General features: G+C 48.0%; 1 long non-coding RNA gene across 1 annotated transcript; it reads right to left on the reverse strand.

Moving 5' to 3' along the window:
• Positions 1–212: 212 nt before the first annotated feature.
• LOC116443592 lies at positions 213–17,309 on the reverse strand. The gene is made up of 3 exons (XR_004239992.1): positions 15,720–17,309; positions 9,020–12,369; positions 213–353 (listed from the first exon to the last, which is right to left on the reverse strand). It is a non-coding gene; the product is annotated as an uncharacterized LOC116443592 (long non-coding RNA).
• Positions 17,310–17,311: the final 2 nt, after the last annotated feature.

Raw genomic sequence — 17,311 nt, forward strand, 5'->3', positions numbered from 1 at the left:
AAGGTATTTAGCTCCTGAAAGTCACTGGCACTGTGTCTAAGAGACCAGGTAGTTCTGTAAAGCCATTGTGATGCTTTTTCTGTATTGGTAACACAAGAGAATTGGAAAGTGCCACCCACAGCTGGTGAGGGTGGCAAGCCTGAGGATGGAGTGCCTCAGTTCCCCTGGCCTGAACTCACGAGACTCTCGAAGGTGGATGTGGTGCCTGGGGTCACTCAAGCAGATGCCACACAGGAATTCAGTGCTGATATCAACAAAGCCACATTAGCACGTGTTGTGCTGCCACTCACAGGGGGTCAGCGGGACAGAAGCACCTCAGGCACAGAGAACTCGGTAAGGGGAGCCTTGCTGACCTGCAAAGACAGAGAAGAAGGAGAGTGAGAAACAGCAGCAGCTTTGATCTCACAGCTCACCCATGAATTGTAATAATTCTGCATTATCCTTGTTATAGACAATATAGCTCCCATCACCAACTTCAGAGCATACTTCTTTTGACCTGTTAAATATCTTTAAAGGTAAGACACATCTAAGTAAACATAATATACCATGTGCATTTAAATTGACTAGAAGTTCCCCAAATGACACTTCGAAGATCTGTGGTTTTCTTGCCTCAGTTACAGATTCCATCCAATTTTGTGATATGGATTGTCTATTTATTATTTTAAAATTTTAATAAAGTTAAATTTTTAGTTATATACTGCAAGCTTAAGTGGTTATGTGGTATCTAAATTGCTGAATGAAATTATTCTGCTAATTGGGTTTAGTACCAGCTGTCCTCTCTCCTGTGACATGTTAAAGAATTCCTTGCCTTAGTGATAGTGTTGATTCTTGAATGATAAGCTTGTACTCTTTTTGATAGAGTTCACTATTTTTGGTTGTTTATCTTCTGCATGTAGTAGTAAAAGCCTGGAGGGGTTATTTGCATCTGGGTAATCTCAGGTTATAGTCCTGTCCTGCACGGTGCTAAGAGTGATCTGTGTCCCTGTGGCACTGCCACCCACCCACCCTGAGAGCAGGCACTGCTCCAAAGCTGTTGGCATCAGGCACAACTCTGCTTTAACTGTAGCTGAGGTTTCTGGACTCTGAAATGAGGTGGGAAAATTGGTCACAGGACCAGACCACACTGGTACAATTCTGAAAACGGTTTCCACTGACTGTGAGTGCTTTAGTTCCAGCTGGGTTTGGTTTTGGTTTAGTTTTTTCTTTTCCTTTCCACCTCACCAGCCACATCCTTTAGAGCAGACAAACACTAAAGTGCCCATAAGAAAAAGTGCTTTATTATTATTATTATTATTCACTAAAGCACATAAGAAAACAAAGCATTTATGATATTCAGGTGCTAACAAGACATTTCCTGTGTGCACATGAGCAGCAATAGCCAAGGCCCCTGCTGCTCCTGCAGCATGGGAAGAGCAGGTTTGCTGCTCTGTACTTGAGGGAGGGCTTGGGATCCACTTCCTGGAGGACTGTCCCAATGGGAAGCAGATGCCATCCTCATCAGGGACAGTAAGATGAGGAAGCACAGGCCTGCTGGGCTCTCTCTTCCAGCTTTCTATTCCATCTTTGCTCTTTGCCCTCCTCATTGCACTTCCCAAGTCAGGAACAAGTCAATAAAGCCTTTGCACCTTATTGTGAGACCACAAAAACCAACCCTGCCTGCAGAGAAGGCTTGGGTGGCTCTGTTTGTGCATGACACAAACATAAATGTACATAAATGGAGACCAAAACCCAATGGTATTGATATTTCCCTGCAGCCGTCCAGCACTTACACAACCTTAAGGGTAGGATTTGCCATTCAGCCACAGCCCTTGTTCCAGCACTGTCAGTTAACCCCAGCAGATCCAATTCAAATGCAAACCTCGTAGCTCAACCCCAGAAAGATCTCTTGTAACCCATACCTTAGCCTGGTATTCACTTTTAACACTTCTCCAGAGCCCTGCTGATCCCCAAACTTCAGAAAGCACCTGGCAAACAAAGCCACCTCCCCAGCAGAGAGCAAAGAGAACCTGGTGACAGGAGACAAGACACTGCTGGTATTAAATATTGCATTCCTACTTTCTACACTGCAATTCACGTTTTATACAAGCACAAGGCAAATGCAGCTCAGACATCACGTGGGCAAGAGACAAGACTTTTACTGAGCCTGTGATGGGCACAGGACTGTGTGAGTGATGGTTGTCAGTGAGTGGCTTAAGGAGCTGCCATGACTGAGACTTTGCTTGCATTCAAGAGCTTTTTGGTTGTCCCACTTACAGGGTTTTATCAGATTTCTCAGCCCTAAAAGAAAATCTGAGTGATTTTATTCAAGTTTAAGTTAGCCCTGCTCTAAGCAGGGAGTGGGACTTGATGACCTTCCCATGTAAATTTTTCTGAGACTCTAAAGTGGTGATGGTTGTGAAAAGGAGAGGAAAAGAACCAACAGGATATATTTAGATTTTTAATGTATTTTAATTGCACTAACTCTATTGATTCTATATTTAATATAGAATAATAATGGTGTTCATTTTCACTGCACTTTACAAAACTGTTACATTTATCATAGCTGGATCATGATACTACATGTGATAATCTGAGGGTATTTATGAGGTGAAATATGAGGAGAATAAACCAGAGAGTTCTGCTCCACAAGTTCTGGCTTTGTATCAAAGTGCATGGTTTGGGCTTTGACAACCACACTGGCTCAAGGTCTCAGGATGTATTTTTCTCTGTAAAATTCAATTTATTCATCCAAATGCTGCTCAGACATTACTGGGGACCAGTGGGTTCTCAGTTCCTGAGCTGGCTGTGCATATTGCACTCTTCCCTTTCTCCATCAGCTGCTGTGCAGCTGCTGGATCACCCCCACCAGTTACTGCTGAGGAGGAGCTGACTTTCAGCAGTTCCTGCGTGGTCCTACCTGTGGATTGGGTACTGTGCTTGCAACTCCTCTTCAGGGAATCTTATTTGTGGGGTTGAATCATGAAAATATGAATTTACTGAGCAGATACACTGGACTTTCTTGTGTGCCCAAAGCACCCACGGAAAAAGGCATTGGACAAGACAAAAATGGCACTCCAAGAAACCATTCCTTTGTGCATGGAAACAGGGCATGGCACCAGTTTGGGGAAGTCTCTGCAGTGAAAGGAGAACTCACCTGCTGTTTCCCAATTACAGGTTTAATTTTTTTTTCCTTATGCCCCATCTTTTACTGCCATCTACTGGTTCTGACTGAATGGCTTCTTCGTTGGCCCTGGAGTAAATATCTTTGGTGTACTCCATTTATAAAGAGCTACAAGTTTTGACAAGGGACCCTCAGAGAGGGCTTTAGGGATGGATTAACTGAAAAACGTAATTAACTGAGAAACAACACTTGTGGAATGGTAAGCTCAGGCCATAACTGGGAAGAAATCATGGATAAAGAAAGGAGAAGACAATACTGAGAAGTCAGCCCTTTAGTATTGCATTTCAGCATTTTGAAAACAAATAATTTTGGATTTGTTTATTTATTTTGAAGAAAAGCTTTTGTTTGGAAAACAACCCCCCAGAACCCTCCCAATGTTTCATTCAAAACAGGTCTATACAAAAGGGGCCAAAATGCATCTTGAGAGTCAATTACATTTTTGTGGCCTTACCTGCAGCCAGGACTTGCAAAATGGCTCCAAGCAGCACCTCAAAGCTCTCCCAGGTGAAGGAAAGCAACTGTTCGCTTGGGCAAGAGTATCCTGTAGTTTGTCTCTGTCTGAATGTGCTGTCAGGGAATAACATCCTGCAGGTATTGGCTGTTTCATGGCTCCAGGAAACCGCAGGTAATGTTATAACTATCAGTGTCTTGTAAATGATCAGATGGGCACTGAGTCAGGCAGAAATCATGCAGAAAAGCTCAATGCTTTGATTTTGCTGCTGATAAAGGGGGAGAACATCAGAAGGGTTTTTATTATGCTTGGGCCCTGATGAATTTCTTCTTCTCCCCTCTTACACACAGCCTCTGGATAAACCCACCTGAAGACACTGGTGCCCCTGTTCTCAGAACAGGAAAGGAGAGAAGGCTCCAAATCCAGCCCCTTCCACGTTGCTGCAACACAGCCAAGTATGGAACCACTTAGCTGTCAGCAGGTCTCCTTCTACCAGGAGCAGAGCTGGGACCTCCCTCTGGGTAGGGACCATGTGGGCCAGGATTATCTTTTTTATTCCAGTACTTCCCTTCCTAATTATAACCCTTTTGTACTGGCTCAGACAATTCCCCTCTTCACTTGTCACTTCCAACTTTTAAAACCTTTAATGACTTGCTGCAAACCCTTGAACTGACTATGTCCTGTTATCTCCCCACTCATTTTCCCTGTAGAATGTGCTACATTCCAGCTGGTTGGGAACAGGCTCAGAGGAAAAGGAGAAAGCTCTTTCCAGAAGGGCAGGCCTCAGCTTTAAGAACTGAATCACAGTATCCAAGTCTGCTTTGACACACACCTCCTCCATGAAACTCCTCAAGGACAAGAAAGAAAAAAACCTGATGGCATACTCAGAAGCAGAGAAGGAACTTCTTAACTCTGTGGTCTCTAATCACCACAGGAGGCAAGAGGAGAAAACAGTGCCATAGGGAGATGTCAGAGTATCCTTAACCCCATAGCATCCTTAATCCTGGTATAGTATTTACATAAAACTCACTTTGTACAGCATTCATGAGTAGAGGACACCCTCAGCAACAAACACCCTTCTCTGAGTGCATTATTGATGCTGTGTCAGAGACTTGTTTACATTCCTTTTACACTTTTCCACAGAGAACAATCGTGAACATGATGTGATTATTCAACCCCATGGCAGGGGAGCACAGTTATTGCTATTGCCAGTTTTAGTGGGGAAAAGAGGAGGTCCACCTCAAGCCACTCCTCTTGGTGGAGATAAAGGGTTTGGATCCACCAGTCTTAACAATGGAGCCAAAGGCCAAATGGCTTTCCCGAACCAGCTGAAGTCATAGCTCTGGGGAAAGACAATACTGTCTGAATCATGGAATCTGGGCAAGAAAAATGGGAATATGTCCCTGTAACCAAATGTTCTATTTGAGAATAACTTAGTGTTGCAGATTCCTGTGTTACAGATCAGCACAACTAAATCTACCTGATTGTTCTGATGCCTGGGGTGGCCACCTAAAAACAGGGACTAGACAAAAATAAGGGAATAAAGGTTGGTATTTATGTGAAGGGCCTTCAAAGGTACACCCTGGGCAGGTCATGAGTTCTTCACACTTTTCTAAGTTTGGTTCATTTGCATAGCAGGGTTAATTCTCCAATTAAAACTTCAGTTAATGATGTAATTTCCTCAAGTTTATCCCCCTTCTTAAGATGTTAGTTTACACATTTTGGGCCTAGGACAGTGTGGGTGTCATTGGAGATCAAGCTTGGAGAGGTTTGTTATGTCTAACCAGCATGAGAGAACAGTCGTTACCAGGCTGCAAGAAGTAACCTGTTGGAGTTACACACTAGGCAGTGCAGGATTTGAAAAATACACAAGTTAAAACCTAAGGCATCAGTTCCAATAATCCATCTGGAATGGGATATTATCTGTGTGATGGGAATGGACCACGGAGCAGGGATGGTGCCAGCAGAGGGGTGACCATCCAGAGGGTCCCACCTGTCCATCCCTGCTGCCCAGCTTTGGGATGAGCAGGTTGGGGACTGCCCCCTGTGTTTGCTCTGCAGGATGAGGAAGCCAACCCTACCAAGGAGGAAGATGAGGAGGTGTGGGAGGATGGAGACAGCGGCCACCAAAGGCTGGGGAAGGCACAGGCCCAGGTAAGAGCTGTTGCCTTCCAAGGAGAGGGACTTGTCTGTCTCAATTCCCGTTGGAATTGAGGGTGTGAGGCCAATGGAACAAAGGGTTTGAGTCCATCTTCTTACTGGAGTTCTAATGTGCCTTAAGAGAGGTTAGTGAAAAGCTCATTATCCCTGATGGAATCCCTGAAAACCAGGGCTTGAGGCTTTCTGAAGTGGCCCAAACCTGCCTGCATGTATCCAAGTGCAGCCCCCAATCCCTGGTTTTGTGTACAGTTGGGATCAGACCTCAGCTGCTGTTACTTGCCAGCTCACAAGTTGTGTAGCTCAGAGTCTGCAGCCATGAAGGGCCAGGCTGTGCTTAAACAGCCTGAGGTACCAGAGAGCTGGAGTCAATTCCTAGCAGGTAACCTGACTTGGAAGCTGCATTCCAAACTTTTGTCCACATTTATTTTCTCTCCTATATGGAGACGCCTCAAGAAGCAGAGGTGGGGTGTTCCTAACAAAAGGACATCCACATTCATGGGTGGTAGAGGGCTTAAAACTAAAGTATCAGAGGAAGTGCCTTTAGGACACTTCCAATTCCTTGGTGTGAATGGAACTCAAATGTTAAGTGTCCAAATCCTGACAAGCCTGTATGAACTCCAAAGTTTCTGCAAGTGTTTTACAGCCAAGGAGGGAGACAAGAGTCTGGAGTCTCTCTCCAAAACCTGCCTGCTGGTTTGTTTGACCAGGCATAGGAATAACTGTGTATTCCCTGGGGCTGGCCTTGTGGAGAAAGGTTTATTTATGTGCCCTGGGTTTACTCAGTGTATCTCCAAAACGATGGAAATGGATTTTCTTGAAATGCCAGAGGTGCCAAACGCTTTCCCCAGGCAGAGCTCAGAGCCAGCCCAGTGGGAAGGGGTTTAATGCCCATTTTCCCACTCCCTTGAGGCAGCAGCACTGGAGCACTTGCCCCCAAACACACCCGAGGTGCTGAGCGCTGGCAGGAGGCAAATCCAGGGATTGGACAGTAGGAGCTTGCAGTGCTCCTGGAATTGCAGGCCTGGAGCTGTGGGTTAGAAATCCCAGGAGATGCTGCCTCACTCAAACCTCGTTTAAAGCTCAGCATCCCTCCTGCTCCCTTGGAGTGATTGTTGCTTCTGTTGTTGCTCTTTCCCAATAACATTATGATTATTATTGTAAATTCCCACTCCATTTCTTCCATAGCCCTTGGCTTCCCAGAGGTGGTGCTTTAGGAAAGCCCCTGCAGCCTGGGAAGGTGCTTTTGGCTCCGGACACATTCCCAGTCCCCAGGAGCAGCTGCACCTGTGCTGTCCCCAGCAGGTGAGGCAGAGGTGCCTTTCCTTCCTTCCCTCCCTGCTGCACTTTGGCTTTTTGAGGGCTCTCTGGGGGTCTAAGGGAGAAGTTCTTTGTCATTCCAGGCCAGAATTAGCCCTGGTCCCACTAAAAGCAGGAGGAATCATTTTATCCCTGTGTATGGATACACATCTTGTGTTTTCTCTCTTTTGCTGACACCGTGTGGTGAAGCAGCAGCTCCCAACGTTTCAGTGCTGCTCCCTGGAGTAGTTTCTATTTGTAAAACAATGAATTCCCTGCTGGAATCCCAGTCACAGCCCCCCATACCAATGTGCAGTTTAAGATCTTACACCCTGACCAGGACAACTTCCTGTCTCTAGACATGGAAAACAGGGGAAAACTCAGACTGGATTGGAGCCAGACTCCAGAATGGGGAAAGTGAGGCAGCATGCTTGGCACAGGCTGGGGCTGGTACAGGGGGTGTTCTTGTTGGATGACACCCTGTGGAACAGATCCTTCTCTTCCTTTGTCCAAAGTCTGATGGCAAAGCATTGAATAACTCAAAAGTGGGGCCTGGAATAAAAATGGTTCTGTGAAAATTAGGCAAAGAATGCAATAGGAAAAAATAGGCATCCTTTTTGTGTATGAAAAAAGTAGGGGGAAATGCTGAAAAAAGGAGCTTTTATTTGGTGCCATGTCTCGTTTTTTTATGGATAAAACCCTCCAGTGAGCAATCAGAACAGAAGTGGGAAAGCCAGGAGCCTTTGACTTCCACAATGGACTTAATTTCCATTTTCTCTTCACTTTCAGGACAGGAAAACCCACTTAACTCATCCCATCTTTACCAAAAGCTTTGGTGTTTGAGCAGCCAAACCCAGCGGGCTCCGGCCCTGGCAGAATGTGCTGGAGGGCCCCTGGTGCTGCCCATGGTGTGGGGTGAGTCCCCAGTTGTCCCCAGTGTTGCAAATCCAGAGGGATCTGCCCTGGTTTCAGGCTGTCCTTGCCCTGGTCCCTGCAGTCCCCTGAGACAGAGAGAGCCCTGGCCAAAGGGCCTTTGGCACCTTGTCAGGAATGTGGCAGCAGCCCCGGGAGCAGGCTGGAGGTGGGAACTGGGGCTGTGTCTGAGACTGATCCAGGTCAGCTCAGTGTTTACCTGTGGGGGTTTGGCCCCACACACTGAGTTTAAGCAAGGATCAGGGTGACAGATGCTGCATTTTGGGCACCCTGAGAGTTTCTATCCCCCCCGGAGATTTCCTGCGGGGATGTGGCAGCACGGGGAGCAGAATTAACCCTGCACCTCCCATGGGCATTGCTGGCCTTTGTCCCTCTGTTGTGCCATCAGTCTGTGGGAGTTTGCTGCTGCCGCTGCCACCCCACCTGGGGGCTGCGTGCTCCTGGCAGCCCTTCCCAGCCCCACACCCGAGCTCCAGTGGTGCCTCTGTGCTGTGTTGGGAGTGTGTGCTGGGAATTTGCCTCATCCCTGGGAGCATCCTTTTGCTCCTGAGAGGCTGGACAGAGCTTTTGGGCTTGTCAGCTTCAGAGTTTGGTGGCAAAAGTCACTGAAAAGGAGAATGACAATGAGGTTTGACAAAAGTGCTGCTGTCAGACCCTACCTGACAGTCTGTGCTTTGTGTTGGAACTGGGCGTGAGTCTGCCCTGCAGGGAGCGAATGTCCCCTTCCCAATCCAGCCCAGCAGGTGCCAAGGGCTCTTACAGGAATATCTATCCTTTACTTCCCTTTGTGATAACTTAATATCCACCCTGCCAGGAGCAATTCCTTGATTTCTCGTGTCGAAAACCTCATGGCACAGGCAGTTTGCAAAGGAGGCGATTCCCGCGCTTAGAGCCCCTCGGCCCCGGGGCCCCGCGCACCTGAGCCGGGCCCGGCCCCGCCCCTGAGGCCCCGCCCCGGTACCGCCCCGGTACCGCCCTGCCCGGGCCGGGACCATCGCTCGCGGCCCCGTCCCTCTCACCTGGGCCGGACCGGGGCTGCTCCCGGCTCTGGGACCGGGCCTTCTGTGTGATTGGCGGTGATTCCAGCTGCTCCCATGGGATTTTCAGCCTTTTTCATTAGTGGTACACTCTAATGGAAGGCCAGGTGCTGAGCACGACAGAAAATAATGGGAAAACTCTCTGGATCAGGCAGTGGCCCGAAGAGCTGGCAGTGCCCAGCATTCCTGGCTGGAATTTGGGGGTGCCAGCACAGCCCTTCCAGAATGTTCCTGCGGGCCTGGCACTGCCCAGCATTCCACTGAAATGAGCTTTCAGTGCCTAGCAACGCGCAGGAGCGACAAAGGGATCTGAACCTGGAAATAGGTGAGTTCCGCCTGCCCACCGCTGCTGAGGCAGAGGCTGGGGCTCAGGACAGCTGCACAGCCCTTCCCTGGGGCACCGATCCTGCACTGGGACGTCGTGGTGTTGCCACACTGGGCCTCAAGCCAGGAGAGGAAAAGCCCTGACCATTTCCTCTCCACCCAGGCACACCCACAGCCCTTCCCAGGGTGTTGCGCACTCGTCCCCACCTTCACGGTTTCACTGCAGAGAGTCCGCTGAAATGGTGCCGACCTGCGGGCAGGGGGACGGCTCAGGCAGCTCTGGTGGCTGTTCTTTCTCGATGATTCTGTGTTCTCCTGCATTTCCCCGGGCCGGGGCGAGCGCGGGGAGGCGGCGGCGAGGGCCGGGAGCGGGGCCGGGAGCGAGACCCGGCGCCACGTGGGGTCCTCACAGGAGCGGCGAGGCGTGGCCGCGACGAAGGCGTCCCCGCCGCTGCCTGCGCGGCTCCCGCCCGTGACCCCGCCGCCCGCCTTCCCACACCGGGAAACGCCGCGGGAAATCGCGCTGAAAGAGCGGCGTCGGGTTCAGGCAATTGAATAGATGCCTTTGAGAGGCGCGGGGTCCTTCCGGGCGCCGTGTTTCTCGCTACCCAAGGCGCATGCGCAAAATGCTGCCATCTCTGGAAGGCTGAGGCAAGCCTCGTGCCGAATAGCCATCTTTAGTGTGGCACCAACGCGACGCCCAGCAACCCCGCCATCTTGGGTGCTGAGCGACGCTACTTCCGGTTGAGCCGCCATCTTTGGTGTGGCACCAGGAGACTTCCGCCCCTCGTGCCATCCTGGGTGCTGGCAGCAGCCAGTTCCGGTCAGCCGCCATGTCTGGTGCGGTGCCCCTGAGGCCCGCGCCAAGTGCGAAGGTGTCCCCTCGGCTGCCTGAAGCCCCGCCGGCCCCGACGCCGAGCTGGCGCAGGCCGCCGTTCTGCCCCTCATCCTTCCTGCCACGGCGATGCACAGAATGCCACTTTAGACAAGATTGCGAAGGCAGCCGATGGCTTTAGAAATAACCACGAAATTCAAGGGAAAGAGCATTTCCAAGAGAGATGCTGGAGGGGCGAGGGCAGCACGTGCAGTTCTGAGCCGAGCTGCTCGCGCCAAGGCTCTGCCTGGGGTTGGATCTGCAGCTCCCACCTTAGAACAAGATTCCCCACGGGCCCCTGGTGGCTGCTCACAGGTCACCCTTGTCGTCCCTGACCAAGCAGGGAGGTGATGAAGGTTCTACCCATCTCAGTTCTTGTTCTGTAGTGCAGGCAAATGCATGTTCAGGGCAGTTTTGTGTGTGGTCTCTGTGTTACACGAGTTATTTGTAGAGATGTGGTTTGTGGTCGGAGTGTGCGGCTGAGGAAGGCTGAGTTGAAATTTAGGTACCCTGGACTACGCTTGTTTGTGACTATGCCATAAATTACCACTTGCAAAGCCCTTTGCAAACACAGTTCCTTTGCCTCCTCCCAGGGCCAGTAGCTGGCTGGCATCCAGTCTTTTTCCAATGGTAAATAAAGATCTGGGAGCAAGCCAGGGTGGCTCTCACCACACAATTCAGTGCTCCGGTGAGCTAATTCTTGTCTTGATAAGGTCCTTCCAGCTATACTTTACACTCTGCTAGAACAACACCACCGACTGTGCATTTGCCTCGTGTCACCTTTAGCCCTATGGTGACACAAGGAGCCTTGGCAGGAGCAGTGACACAAAGGAGCATCCAGGGAACAGGAGTGGACAGCAATAACCCCACTTCTCAGGATAAAGGTGCAGCCAGGGACTGCCCACCTGGCCACTGACTGAGCTCAAGAACAGCTTTAACAGGCACAAGTCCAACTCCCTCCTCAGTTTCTTCATTAAAAGTCGTATTTGCATGGCACTACAACAATATCTCTAAGCCTTGTCAGTTCCTAGTTTTTGACATATTCAGAATCTGATCAAAAACTTTGTAGATGTCAATCCAGCAACGGAATTTTTCCCTTCACTGACAGCTGGTCAGGTCCTTAATCTCTTAGCAAAGAAATCATCATCATCACCTTTTTTTTCCAGTTTCATGTCTGTCAGCTCTGGCCTGGAATTAGGTTCTTCATGTATCACAGACAGCCAGGTACTCAACATTAATTTTTTGCTCAGAAGTTTCTCCTGTGTCTTGCAACACACAAATCCTGATGGCAGTGCCTTAAATCCTTCCATCTGGAAGGATCCAAAATTGCTTATGAACAGTAATTCTTGGCCACTTCAAGTTTGAAACACATCCTCTGTGTGGTAGAGTGAATTCAATCCAGCAATTCCCAGGTTAGTGCCAAGCTCAGGGTTATTTTGGGATGGATTGTTCTTCATTTCCCACAATGGAGCAGATGTATGTAGACCACCTTATACCTACTTAACATATCCAAATAGGTTCTCTGACAAATTTTGAAGTACTTCGTTAATTTTATTTTGCCTAAAATTCTTGACCAATGTGATCTCAATTTTCAGAAATCTCTCATAAATTGTCCAGTGGGAATTTTATTTCCCAGGTTCAGCTTCATGTTTCTCAGAGTGGGCTGGGAGGTGCTTGCAGAACAACATGAAAATCAAGGAACAATGACTTTCCTCTGGCAGTAACTTTGTTACCTTTTCCCAGATCACCTTTCACAGCTATAATGGGAAATAGGCCTTTACCTGCCTCATGTCTTACTCTGAAGCGTTCTGAAGACAGGGAGGTGGAGCAGCATTTTGCATTTGACTGCTGTACCCTGCAGATATTTAATCTAGAAACCATTTGGACTCCTTTTAGATTAAAGGATTTGCAACATTAGCAATACTTTCCCTTAAAGTCAGTGTCAGGTTTTGGGGCTTCCCCCCTTAATGGAAGTCTTCAAAAAAACCCCAACCCTTAAACATCTCAGCAGATCTTGTAGAACTGCCTCCATTCCAATATTAAAGATATTCTGCAGCTTTAAATGTTCTCCTTTGCAAAAATTGTAAGAAAAATGAATGTTTTGTACAATACATCCATAGAAGAAAACTGTTTACTGTAAAGAAAAAAAAACCTCAGCATTATTTTTATATTATTTATATTATTTTTATATTATTTTTATAGGTGAAATAATCTCAGTACATGAAATTATTTGGAAATGCTGTGTTGAAATGTTAGCTTTTGCAATAGTTGAAACAGAACCTTTCTTCTTTATTAAATGGTGTTATCTCTTTTTTTTATTTTATTTTTTTTCCCAAGAAATACAATTACAGGAATTGATTTGTATCTGCAGAATGTTTATGTGTTGATGAACACCGTGTTTTGTAATTACAAAATCTGGTAGTTCAATGTGTCTTTGAATTACCTTACGGGATCAGTGTGCCCTGCTCCAGACAGGGGAATGCAGGCACCTTGCATAACACCTACCATGTAAAACCTTCAGGAATCCTGTTTTTCCCTTCAGATTACTCACTAGAGCCTGAGGCCCCTGAAGAGACACCTTATAAATAGAAAAAGTTATTCATATCCATAAATCATCAAATAGACTCTACCTATGGGATCCGAAAATCTTATGGGATACTTTTGGCAGTTGTCAGCACTCCAAATTCACTGGGGATGGTTTAAATGATGAAATTTTTAGAACAATGATGAATTTTAGCTTTTCTGATCAGTCTTTTGGTATTTAAGCCTCAAACAGTGCATTTCAAGATCTTTTCTGCAGCCAGCGTGGAGAAAGCTGGAGGAAAGCACAGATTTTCAGGTCATAGCAGAACTCCAGAGGCTAAGGATTGTAAAAGACAGCCCTGCAGGACTCATGTCCCACCTGTGTTTGTAAAAACAGCGAGTTCCCTGGAAAAGAAACTCATGTATGTTCAAGGCAGCTACCCACAATCAGCAGATACAAGAAAACAGTAGCATTAATCCCTTTTTGCCTCCAGAATGGAGATGATAATCCCAGCTGTTGCATGATGGATAAAATGTATTCATTCCTCAGTGCTTGTGATCCGAGGGTACATAATGGTAAAAGCCCCATAGGATCCTGGAGAAAGAAGGGAATGAATAATTCTGCATCCAGTCTGAGGGCTATGTAATATGTTGAATAATTGCACATCAAGTGAGGAGGATGAAAGGGACTATTGAAAACCAGCTCATTTGCTGAAAAAAAAGGCAGCATCCTGTGAGAGGCGGAGTTTGTGATCATCTACTTAAGGAATATGTTATTATCCCTAAACTTAAGGGGTCTGAGCTTCCAGCTTTACAAGTAACTTAATTCCTAGAATTTCTTAATTTTTCCTTTTGTAGTCCTGGAGGTCACCAATGACAAATTCCTGATCCAAGTGAGAGAGAAGCCAGTGAGAACAGAGGCTCCACTGGACTCCACCCTCCTGGACAAGGAAGGGCTCCCTGGGCCCTTGCTGCAGTGACCATGAGATGGTGGAGACCCCGAGAGCAGGGAGAGGGACAACATGCGAGCTCACCACCCTGAAGAGAGACTGCACTTTGGTCTCTTCAAGGATTTTCTCAGAACAGTCCCATGGGATAAGGCTCTGAGGGGAAGATGGCTCAAGAAAGCTGGCTAATATTCAGCTATCACCTCCTTCAAGCTTGAGTTGTGCATCCTGACAAGCAAGAAGTGAGGCAAAAATGCGTGGATAAACTAGGGGATCCGTGGATAAATTAGGGGCTCCTGGACCACAAAAAGGAAAGCTCACTCAAACTTGAAAATGAAGCAGAGGAAGGGTGGAAGCAGGGATGTGTCATTTGGGGGAAATACAAAGACACTGTCCAGGTACTCAGGGATTATGTTAAGAAAACCAAAAGAAATGCCAAAAGGAAATGAATCTGGTGAAGGGTGTCAAAGGCAAAAAGGAGCACTTCTGTAAGTAAATGGCAAAAGGAATGTCAGGGAAGCTGGGAGCCCACTACCAAATGGGACAGGGGACTTGGTGACACAGGACATGGAAAAGACTGAGGTATTGAAGCCACCTTTCCCTCAGCCTTTACAAGGAAGACCAGCCTTCAGGAATCCCAGGTCCCTGAGAGCAGAAAGGCTATAACACAGGAGATGCAGCCTTGGTGGAAGAGGATCTGGTCAAGGATACTCAGGCAAATTGGACACGTATGAGTCCATGGGCTTTGATGGGATGTATCCATAAATGCCGAGGGAGCTGGGAGATGTCACTGCAAGGCAACTCTCGATACACTTTGATCATGGCAACTGGCAGAAGTGCCTGAAGGCCTGAAGGAAAGCAAAAGTCACTCCCATCTTCAGTATGGGCAAGAAGAAGGACCAAGGGAACTATGGGCCAGTCAGCCTCACCTAGATCCATGGGAAAGGTAATCCAGGATTTCCAGACACATGAAGGACAAGCAGGTGGGTAGGAGCAGCCAGCAGGGATTCGCCCCTGGCATCTCTCTCAGGACTGCTGAGAAGGCTCAGGGGAATCACCTGAAGGGAGGGTGCAAAGAGGACAGAGCCAGGATTTTTTTCTGTGCTGTCCAGTGAGAGGAGCAGAGGCAGTGGCCACAAATTGGAATTGTTTGGGAAATTTCTTTTTTACAGTGAGGCTGACCCACCGTAAAAAGAGAGAGGCTGTGGAGTCTCCATCCTTGGAGATTGGACCAGATCACCTCCACCGATCCCTGCCAATCTCAACCAATCTGTGATTCTGTATTGTTCTAAATTCTATAAAATAGTAATTTACAAGTTGATGGGAAGTATTCAAAGAATGTAGAGAGGCAGAAATTACTTTCCCCATGCAACAGTCAAGGTCTTTATTACCTGAGTTGGTGGATTGATTTCTTCCAATATAATTATTGAAACGACTTTGAATACTGAAGCAGAGGAAATGTATTGTAATTTGTCAGCAAGAAAAGGAAACATGAGATTACTCTATGATTCTTACTTTTTCATATTACAGTAAAAGAAAAAACCCAGGGGAGAACAATGCCAGTTTTCTATCACAGTACAGCTTGTATACTGTAGTTTTTTTGTTGAATGGGTTGGTTTTTGAATAAACTCTAAAGTTAACTTGAGAAAGAAAAACTTAACTAACAACTTCACTGAAAATAAATTTGATGTATCAAGTGCACGTCAGTGTCTTGATTATACATTTGGCATAACATAATAAACCTTCCTCTCAAAATTAATTCCAATGAGCATCCTTTTAGAAATTGGTATGTACCCTGAAAAATGAAAAAGGAAACAGAGTGACTTATTCTTAGAGTAAGGTAATAAACATAGAGTTGAGGATTAAAAGCTATGGGATAAAAAAATAGGTTTTGTTTCTTATGTGTACAGTGGGATGCAGTGAGAACTGCAATAGCAGCAATTTCCACCTGGTACACTGCAAATGGTTTAAGTAATTGCATTGGGAGTAGTGAAGCCTGTCTGGGTGGAAATACCTCTGAATGTGCTGAAAAGAGGTTGAATTTCAAAACAGCTCTCCTGTCCATCATCAGTCTTCACAGTAGCCAAGTTTCTATTTGCATTTGTGGGAGGGTCTGTTTTACAGCGTTGTAGCATTTTTTCCTTTTTGCTCTGTCAACTCTCAAATCCAGGTTTAAGGTTCCTGAAGGGTTTCAGTTTCAGTAGCTTCAGACTTGTGCAGTTTAAGGTCTTCCCAGTGACTGCTTTGTCTGAGACTGCTTTGGAGCTGATGCTGGCACTGCTGTCTGAGGGCTGTTCAGCAAGGGTTGCTCTCCAAAGGCCTTCACTTCAGCTGTAAGAACTATCAAGGAATTGTTGAGAAGTGGAGATCAGGAGGGCAGATAAAGGAAAAAACAACCAGGACCATGCCCTTGAATGTTCAGGTACACAGAGAAGTAAGGCAAAACTTTGTCAGTGTAGAAACACATTTTTTTTTCTTGCCTGTGGAGAGAGTGCTGAAGACCATGTTCCTGAGGCTTCAATTCAGGCATCCATCTGGTAGAAAATGATGGACACAAGCAGAAAGTGATAATAGGGAGAATGCAGAATAAGGATGGGGTGCTGGTGTGTGCAAACTGCAAAAGAGAGCAGAAACATCGCCAAAACGACCCTCGGAGAGGCTGTACAAAAACTGTGAGGACAGGGGAAAGGAAGAAGACACAGAAAAGAAGCCAACAGAGCTATAGGGGCAGTGGCAGGGAAATGCGACAGCAGGGGTGAAAACTAAACACCATGGGGGTGCGAACTGTAGGACACCACGGGAATGAAAAGTACCGACCTGAGAAAAGTGGCAAGAAATAGGAGCGACCGCGCCAATGCGCGCACCCCACAGCGCCTCAGCAGCACCCGCAGCCCCTCGGCACCCGCAGCCCCTCGGCACCGCGCTCCCACCTCCGCGGAACACCCGCACCCCACACCCCGGAGGGACCCGCCCGCCTGCGCGCCCCCGCGCAACCTCCGTCCAGCGCCCGAGCGGGGCCGCGCACAGCCCGAGGCACGGACAGGCACGGACAGCGGCCGGAGAGCGCTCACCCGCGCCGTGCTACTCCATGTGCCCGAACCACGGAATGTGCCCAAAGCTGGAAGGGACCCACAAGGATCATCGAGTCCAATTCCCAGCCCTGCGCAGGATAGTTCCCAACAATCCCACACCTGTTCCTGAAAGCGTTGTCCAAACGCTCCTGGAGCTCTGGCAGCCTTGGGGCCGTGCCCATTCCCTGGGGAGCCTGTTCAGTGCCCCACCACCCTCTGGGGGAAGGAGCTTTTCCTGATACACAACCTAACCCTCCCTGACACCGCTCGCCTCAGGCCCTGTCCCTGGCCATCAGAGAGCGGAGATCAGTGCCCGGCCCTCCGCTCCCCTCACGAAGAAGTTGTAGATGGCGTACGAGGAGTTGCAGGCTGCCGCTCTCTCTCTCCCCGTGCCGTGCCGCCCCGCGCGCACCACGGGACGCACACCCAGCACCGCCCTCTGGCTGCCGGCGCGGTCCCTTTAAATGCTAATGAGGCGGCGCGCGTGCCGCGCCGGCCCCCGCTGACTGTGTTAAAACTTCGGCGGGGCCATTTT

The sequence above is a fragment of the Corvus moneduloides genome, chromosome 4 (assembly GCF_009650955.1).
Source record: "Corvus moneduloides isolate bCorMon1 chromosome 4, bCorMon1.pri, whole genome shotgun sequence".
Lineage (NCBI taxonomy): Eukaryota > Metazoa > Chordata > Aves > Passeriformes > Corvidae > Corvus > Corvus moneduloides.